At 48.3% G+C, this 8,273-nt stretch overlaps 1 non-coding gene across 1 annotated transcript; it reads right to left on the bottom strand.

Annotated features, from left to right (window-relative positions):
- Positions 1-6,848: 6,848 nt before the first annotated feature.
- On the bottom strand, positions 6,849-6,922 carry TRNAN-GUU (transfer RNA asparagine (anticodon GUU)). Its single transcript has one exon. It is a non-coding gene; the product is annotated as a tRNA-Asn (tRNA).
- Between the last annotated feature and the right edge of the window lie 1,351 nt (positions 6,923-8,273).

Genomic DNA, 8,273 nt, shown 5'->3' with positions numbered 1-8,273 from the left:
CTATTCACACGAGAGAAGTCAAGGACAGCCATGGCCCCACCAGCTGTGGGGAAACTCCACCTTCAATTTGTGCTGCCCAAAGGAAAGTGAAAGAGGAAAAGTCCTTCCTTTTTATTCATTTTAAGTTAGACCTGGTCAAACCCAGAAGCCATTGCTAAATATGAAGGGAAAACGAACAAAACATTTTTGCAAATACTTGTCTCAACTGAAAACTTTGCACATCATTAATTACAAGTTTTATCTCTCATTTATATTGGAAGTACTTCAGGGCTGGCAACCCCTTGAGGCCCAGGAGTACCGAGCACTTGTGTGTCATGGCACAGACCTTGTCTGTATCACTTTCACTCTGCCGAGGCTAAGCAAATTATGCAGGGCATCTGCAAGGCTAATTTTTGAGTTTTAGAATATTTATGTCACCCAAGAAAAAAAAAGCAGATAAAGTATGTCCTCATGTTAAACTGAAGATCTTAATTTTGAGTAGTAACCACTTATCACTGCCTATCTTCAACTGATCTATAGAAGAGGAAATATTTAGACATGATCTGAAGAACACATCTGTCTTACAAAACCAGAAATGTTTGCAGAGAATCTGTGACGTGAAAAGGAGATCAAAATTATTACTCTAATCCTGTCATTTTACTTCACTGCTTTACAATAATCTTTTAAACAGTAAGAAATATAGCAACACCAACTTCTAAGCAGAATATTTACAAACAACTCTCAGCTTGTTAAACCAATTATTCCTTATCAATATATGCACTACTCTAGCAAGCACTTAACAGTTGCTTGCAGAGCCTGATATGCCAATGACACAACAAGAAAATAATATAACCAGAATAGCCTGTCCATTTGGTATAAAATAGAAAATCACCAGTCCCTTGGCCTCAGTTATTTGGACATTCCCAGATCCTCATTGCTCTTCTGGAAGGTGTGGATAAAAGTATTCCCACACCTCTCCCTGTTTATTTAACTATGAAGGTAAAATTTAGCTCTCAGGTTTTGCCAGCAAAGCTATGATGATGACAAAGGAACATGCTATTTAACAGAAAAAAATAATCTAAGCCTTTCTTATGTAACAGTGCTGTAAGTACATTAGGGCAAATGAACTTCATGAATCAAAGTCATATTCTTTACAGGAAAAATATTATACTGGCATTTCTCGTCCTGTGAATGCATTTCTTTGTGGCAAAATATATATTTTGAGTAATCATAAAAATAGTTTCAAAGGTCATTTATATTTTATTGATATATAATTTAGAAATAAATTTATTTCTTCTATTTGTTTCTACAAAATTTCTCTGTCCTTCATATCTGTGGGACAAAATACAGTGTTATATCTCCTCGGTCCTTCTTCACACCCTGTTTCTTCCCTGGAACCCTACATACCTTTCACACATAAATAGGATTTCCATGACATTTAAAAGCAGTTCCTTAAGCTTTCAGCAAATGTAACACAGCTTTCCTCTCTGGGCCCTACAGCAGTCCCCAGTATTACTCAATCTGGTTGTAATCTTTGTGTTTCTTAGATAATATTAAAAATTTGAGCTGAGTGTCACTTTCATTTGCAGAAAAAGACTTGCCCATTAAAAAGTCAGTGCCTATTTTTCTAGGTTATTGTTTCTAGACTGTGCATGTTTTTTCTCACAAGCACAAGTTTGTAATTTTAGCCTTTGATGGAGCTTGTAATTTGCATTTTAGTAATTTTGCTCACTCTGCTTTTAACAAATGCTATTCTTTGGAGATTCCTGTGTGCTACAATTAGAGAAAAATAACTACGAAGCTGCTTGGTTTCATAGCCTTTGATTCAAATAGTCTCAAGAAATGCTGTACCAACATCAGGATGTGTAGGGAAGAGGTGCTACATATATTTTATGTATCAGTCCATGGGGGAGAGTATGGAACTGAGAAATTAAAACAAAAATGTTCAGAAACAGAAAGTAAGCTGTACCAAGATGCTGAAATAAACAGGTTCTGCATATGTAGTATCTCAGAATTTCCTTGAAAAATTAAAAACTTGAATAAGAACAGCACAGTTCTCAACAGGAATATTATCCTTAACAATTAGGATTAGAACTGCTGCCCAAATTGACTTTATAGAAACCAATAAGTGAATCAAATCAAGCAGTTCTTTCTCAAAATCCTATTCTTTAATCTTCAGACAATGGTCTCCAGCCATCCCTGCATGATATTTTTTTAGCTGTCTTTGGGGTGGTTTTTTTTGTTTGTTTGTTTGGAGGTGTTTTTTTGGGTTCTTCCTTTTTTTAAAGTGTGTTGTTTCTGCTGTGCTTATCTTTAAGGAGTAGGTCCACAGTAAGCATACAGCAACGAGAAAAGAAATAAATAAATAATCCCGGGGAAGGAGCCTTTCTGAGCCTGTGTAGCTGAACCACTGACTTATTGTCTCTGCTCTCACCACACCCCCCACTTCAGTCGGTTGTTCCTCTGTAAAGAAAAAAAAACCAAAAAAAAAAAAAAGCCCAGGAAACACAAATCAACAAAAAAAAAAAATTAAATTTGTGAAGGCCTACCATATTAACAGCCTTGCAATTCTTGGGGGGAAAAATTCTTAGGTGAAAACAATAACAACAACAAAAAAGCTATGGAAAAGCTATTTGTTATATGAAAACAAAAAGCATCTAAAATCAGCATGTTGTATTTGTTTTCACCATCAGTTTGAGGTGGGGGGAAAAGAAAGAAAAAATAAAGACAGCTGTTAACACATTTTAGTAGAAGTGGAAAAAATCCTGGGGACTTCTTAAGCCTAATTTCAGCCTAGAGTGATTTTTATGGCCAAACAATGAATCCTTAAAATAATTGGTTCATATCATGAATATACAAACAAACTCTGAACCCAGGCCTTGATTCAATTTCCAGGGTAATTTGTAGGAATACCTCCTTTGATTTTGGTGGTAGTAACAATGTACAATATCATAAAAAATAAAAAATCTTTACCGATGTGTTCTGGCTGAACACAGAGCAATTGTTACTATATGTTGCATGAGCTCTGAGAGTGTTTTTGCAGCATTACATGTGACTTATGTCGATGAAAACAAATCGATATAAATCGTGGGTAAGAAAAGCACCATCACTTAGAGAGGTACTAAATTTCCAGACCACAGTATTCAGATTATGATTATTTATTGCCATTGTAGGCAGATGAAAGGCTGTGGCGTTCCTTCCAGTCCCACTGCTCCGTGCCAGCTGAATTCTGCGAGAGGGATGGTGTTAGAAATGGAAGGCTACAGTAATGTTAACTATGCTGTTTCCCTCCAACATCCATTTTGTTCCAAAGAAACACTTGCCAGAGATTAAAATATTCAAGATGGCTGTTTTCTGCACCCTTTCTGCGAGCTGTACAGTTTTTCATCTTTCCAATACTCCGGGTTCCCGTCTTTATTGAGACCATGAATATTTTATTCCCCATCTTATCTGCCTCCCAAGTCATTAAATATTGGCCAAAGTTCAAAGGGAGTTGCTTCACCACGGCCTCGCTCCAGCCCGGACACCGCGCAGCCCTCTGGCCGCCGCTCCAGCTGGACGCCGCTCCCGCACCGCCGCTCGCCGCCGAGGACGCGCCCCCGCACCGCGACACCCCCGCCCGAGCCCCCGCCCGGCCGGGCCCCGCTCGGCCCCGCCGCTGGCCCGGAGGCAGGGCCGGGGCAGCGCCCGGAGCGCGGCGGCTCCGCGGGGGCGGCGGGGCCCGCGCCCCGCACCTGGAGCCCCTCCCGGGCGGCGGCCGAGCAGCTGCGGGGCGGGGCGGCCGCGGGGGGGTCCCGGCTCCGCGCGGCCCCGCCCGCTGGCAGCAGGCAGCGGGAAGCCCCGGCGAGGGGCGGGGGCGGCGCGGATCCCCCCGGCTCCCACGCACAGCCCACCTCTCCCCTGGGGCTTCCCGTGGCGGGGGAAGAGTATTCTTTTGTCCCCGCGTGTCCCCGTGTTTGTGAGCGTCCAGAGCAGCGGCGGGGTCGGCTCGGGCCGGGGGCTCCAGTAGTGCGGACAGCCGCGTCCTCCCCATCCCCCAGGGCTCCGCCGGACGCGGCGGGGAGGGGACCGGGACCCGCACCCGCAGGGAATGCCGGCTCCCCGCGTCCTCCATCCCGCAGCGCCCCGGCACGGGCGGCTGGCGGCGGCTCCTGCTCCGCCGAGTGCGGAGCCCCCGGGGCTGCCCGAGGCGGGGGACCCCGGCAGAGCTGTCCCCTCTGTCTCCAGCCCGAGCCCCACGTCCCCGTCCCATCGCGGCGAACAAAGAGCCGCGGCGCGGTGCGGGTTGCTGGGGTTTATCCAGGCGCTGGTGATGCCAGGTTGAAACAACCGGCGGTCCGCGGGTTCTGGATTCTCCCGAGCGTCTCGACGGCGAGTCTTCTCCAGCTGCTTTAGAAATTGCTTGGAATATCGGTTGGGAATACTTACTCTGGAATTTATGTCGGTATTAGTTAAGAGGTCACTTTGAATATGTCAAGTCTTTTTCCTAAAAGCATCAGACGGTGCAGTCCCCCATTACATATAGAACAGCGTTTATCCTAGACTGCATATAGATAAATGGATTAAGGCAAGAACCGGCTGGTTTGTCTGGGTACATTACACAGCTACGGGAAGATTTTTCCATGGCTAAGAACTGAAAGCTTCACCGACCTCTGAAAAAAATTTACTTCATATAAAGAAAGGTTCGATTCCCTGTCTAGTCCCAAAAATGTATCAGGTTTCCCGTTTTCCACAACCTTAATTGTAATTAGTTAGTGAGCAGATGGGATGAGCCTCTTTCCATGCACGAGCTTCCCACTTCTACAAAATGAGTTTATCGAGCACTGCCCAAATGTCGCTTTGTATTACCGAGCCCATGATGAGCCTCCTCCTGTACACGTGTCGCAGGATCGCGGTGTGGATGCTCGCACCCCGCATCTATTTTAGCAGGTTTGACGGTGCACGCTTGCACAGCGACGTGTAGCAACTGGAATGAGCCTTAACAAACCCCGTGGTCAGCAATAACCACCCCAATAAAACGCATCCCTGACTTGCTAAGGAGAGCAAGACTTGCTTTATGAAAGCAGAAACGCCTATCCTGCCCCGCGAACTATCAGCTTATTTTAGTTTCTAAATTGTTACTGGTTTTGCAGACACTGCTGCTTCACACTGACATGATCAATTTTTTTTTTCTTGGTGGTTCCTGTAAGCTCTTGATGCCTGCCTGCTAGCGCGGCAGTCCAAGCACTGGCAAAGGCAGATTTTTTTTATTTCATCCCCTGCGAGGCTTTGCTGGCTGCAGTGGATGCAGTGCTACCGGGCTGAATACATCCTGCACTACAAACAGCGTGGAAATATCGAGGAGGGAATTTACCTGAACCACTTTAGTTAAAATAAAATTCTCCCTAACAGCAGGAAATATTTACGGGTCAAGCGTGGCTAACGCTGATAAGGGGGGGTCCTGCAGAGAGCTACACCTCCCCTGATGCTCAGCACACGGCTGCCAGTTTTTCAAAATGTTTTACCCAAATGAAAAATATGAAAAAAAACCCCAAAACAAAAACCATCACATCAACGATTTAAGGTTTATGACTTTCAAAAGATTTTTCGGTGTTTCTAAATACATGTCTTTTCTCTGCTATCTTGGCTAGCGAGGGCCGTATCTTGTCATCGATGGTAAATCAATGGCACAGCCTGACCTTTGAGAGGGTTGTATCCCTTATTCAAACCAGGCGGGTTGAACAGAAAGATCTGTGAAATACAGCTTCGCTGGGGAAGGGGCATTTTTAATACGGATCCTGTTTTCTGTAAACTGTAAATAGATCCTCTCAGAGCTGGCAGAGGTCGCGCTGGAAGGCAGCCGGATTTCACGCGACCAGAGCGCTCGCTGGAATCGGCTCTCGGGCTCGGATACGGCGAAGGTGCCAACTTCTAATTGACACGTTTAGGCGAAGCTCCCGGAGTAATTGCTTTTAACATTCATTTATGCAAAGCGGCTTCGCCCGCGCGGGGCGAGCCCGGAGCGGCCGCGCCGCCTGCCAGCAGGGAACGGGCCTGGAACACGTCCCGCCTCGGGCGGGGAGGGACCCGCGGGGCACCGCGGTGTCCCGGTGCTGCCCGCCGGGCCCCGGGACGCGGCGGGAGCCCCGCGGGCGGCTCTGCCAGGCTCCCGTGCCGCCGCCTCGCCTCGCCCGGCTGCGCGGGCTCCCTCCGCCGCGGACAGACGCGGCCGCCGGTCTGCGCCTTAACACCGCGCCACGGTCGAGCTCGGCGGAGATCACAGTAATCCTCCTCGCAAGCGGCGCTCGTCCCCGAGTCTCGGCTCCCACCCGGGCTGTCCGCCGGCGATCTCTCGAGTGCTGGAGCACGGTGAGCGCCTCCCGGAGCAAACTCCAATCGCCCGGCAGCATCGCTCGTTATCCCGGAGCAGCTCCAAGGCCGGATTCTCCTTCGCACCTCCCGCCGCGGGAGCAGGGGGTGCAGAAACTCCCGGGCACTCGTGTCCTCGCCAACCTCCGGACAGAACCGGCCGCTGCAGCCGACGGCGCTCGGGGGCCACTCGCAGCACTCGCATCGCCGCAGGCAGGCAGAAGCAGGTCTCGGGTGTCCCGCAACCCCCGCCCGGGAGCGACGGGGCACGGCCGTGCGGCCCCGCAGGAGCCGGGGCGCCGTGGGCAGGGCGGCCGCTCCGCGGCGGGCTCGGGGCTCGGCGCTCGGGGCGGGCCCCGCCGCAGCTGAGGCCGCCGCGCCGCGCTCCCCGCCGGGGGCCCCCCTGCCCGGCTACACGCGGCGCCTGCAGGGCCGCCGGCGCTAATCTCACATCCTCCCCGGCGCACACGCACAAAACGACGGCCGGCGGCGGGGGCGGCGCCCAGCCCAAAAGGAGACGCCGTCCCTGGGTGGGCTCGAACCACCAACCTTTCGGTTAACAGCCGAACGCGCTAACCGATTGCGCCACAGAGACTCTGCGAGAGCCGCCTCCGCCCTGCTGCCCAAGTCCTGCGGCACCGCCCCTGCCGTGTCCCTGCCGCGTCCCTGCCGTGTCCCTGCCGTGTCCCTGCCACCTTCTCGCTCCTGCCTCGGCCGCCGGCGGCCACTGCGGACCCACCGAGTCCGGGATCCTAAACCGCGAGCCTCGCGGCACGCCAGAAAACCACTGAGGAAACAGCGAAAACAGCGGCTTTTCTTCCCCTACCCAATGAGAAACTCTCGTTCTCAAAATAATTATTCGCTGCTATGATCTTTATTTTAGGGAATAAATTAATGAATCAGACTTAAAACTCTTTCTTCTTGGATGCTGTTAACTGATAAGTTACATATGCAAACCAAAATATAATTTCCAAATATCACGGCAAAATTACCCTATTAATATATTTAGAAGGTAGTTTTAAGTGACTGTGGGGAACTGTTAGACTCTCTAAAATAGGCAGCAGTCCTCTGTGTGTGTAGGTTAAGTGTATTTACAGTTCTAAGTACTGGAAACAGTCATGAAGAAAAGCTAACATTCCTATTTATTATTTTATAAAAACCTTCTTCCCAGAGTATCTTACAGTAAAGCTATACCTACAGCTCTGCAAGTACAAAGTTTCACATCTGAACCTGAGAATTGTTTCCCCTTTGCTTTCACAGACTGATACTGTTTGAATCTCTTTGAACCCTTACAATATCTTTGTCTTCATGTTGTCCCTATTGTCTCCCTGAAGCTCTGCCTGATGGCTCTTTTGCCCATTAAAAGCCCTCGGAGTCAATCAGGCACATGGCACTCACAACACCAGCACAGGCATTGACTACTTTCAAACAGTGCTGGTTATCTCCCAGTATCAAACAATCTGCAACCAAGAAGTCCCAGCTCACTCCTGAAACCAGAGACTCTCATATTTTGCACAATACTGCTCATCAACACTGTTTGACTTCATTCCTCATCCCAGTGAGTAACTTCATACTGATCATTTACTGATCACAGCTCAACCTTTCCAGTTTTAACAATACTTTGAAAATACCTACATAAATGCCAGCATTATCTCAGGATTGATCAATTTTCTTTTATTGTGTATTTTTGGTACCTTACTGACTGACACATTTTAAAACCTGGAAGAGAAATACAAGATATGCAAGTCCTGAAGAGCAATTGAAATAATTATTTTGAAGGTTGCTTTTTGGGACACCATGCCTGCTGCTGCATATTTTCCTACCCAGATATCTGCTATTCTCAGGGTCAGAAGAATCACTTCACAGGTTGGACCACTTCTGTCTGTTCTGTGTAGGAGGACAAGCAAACAGTCCTGTGATTTTATGTACAAGCAATGGGTATTTAG

Source organism: Taeniopygia guttata, chromosome 2 (genome assembly GCF_048771995.1).
Source record: "Taeniopygia guttata chromosome 2, bTaeGut7.mat, whole genome shotgun sequence".
NCBI classification, from domain to species: Eukaryota; Metazoa; Chordata; class Aves; order Passeriformes; family Estrildidae; genus Taeniopygia; species Taeniopygia guttata.
Note: the sequence above shows the minus strand (reverse complement) of the source record. Positions and strands in the feature narration are given on the sequence as shown.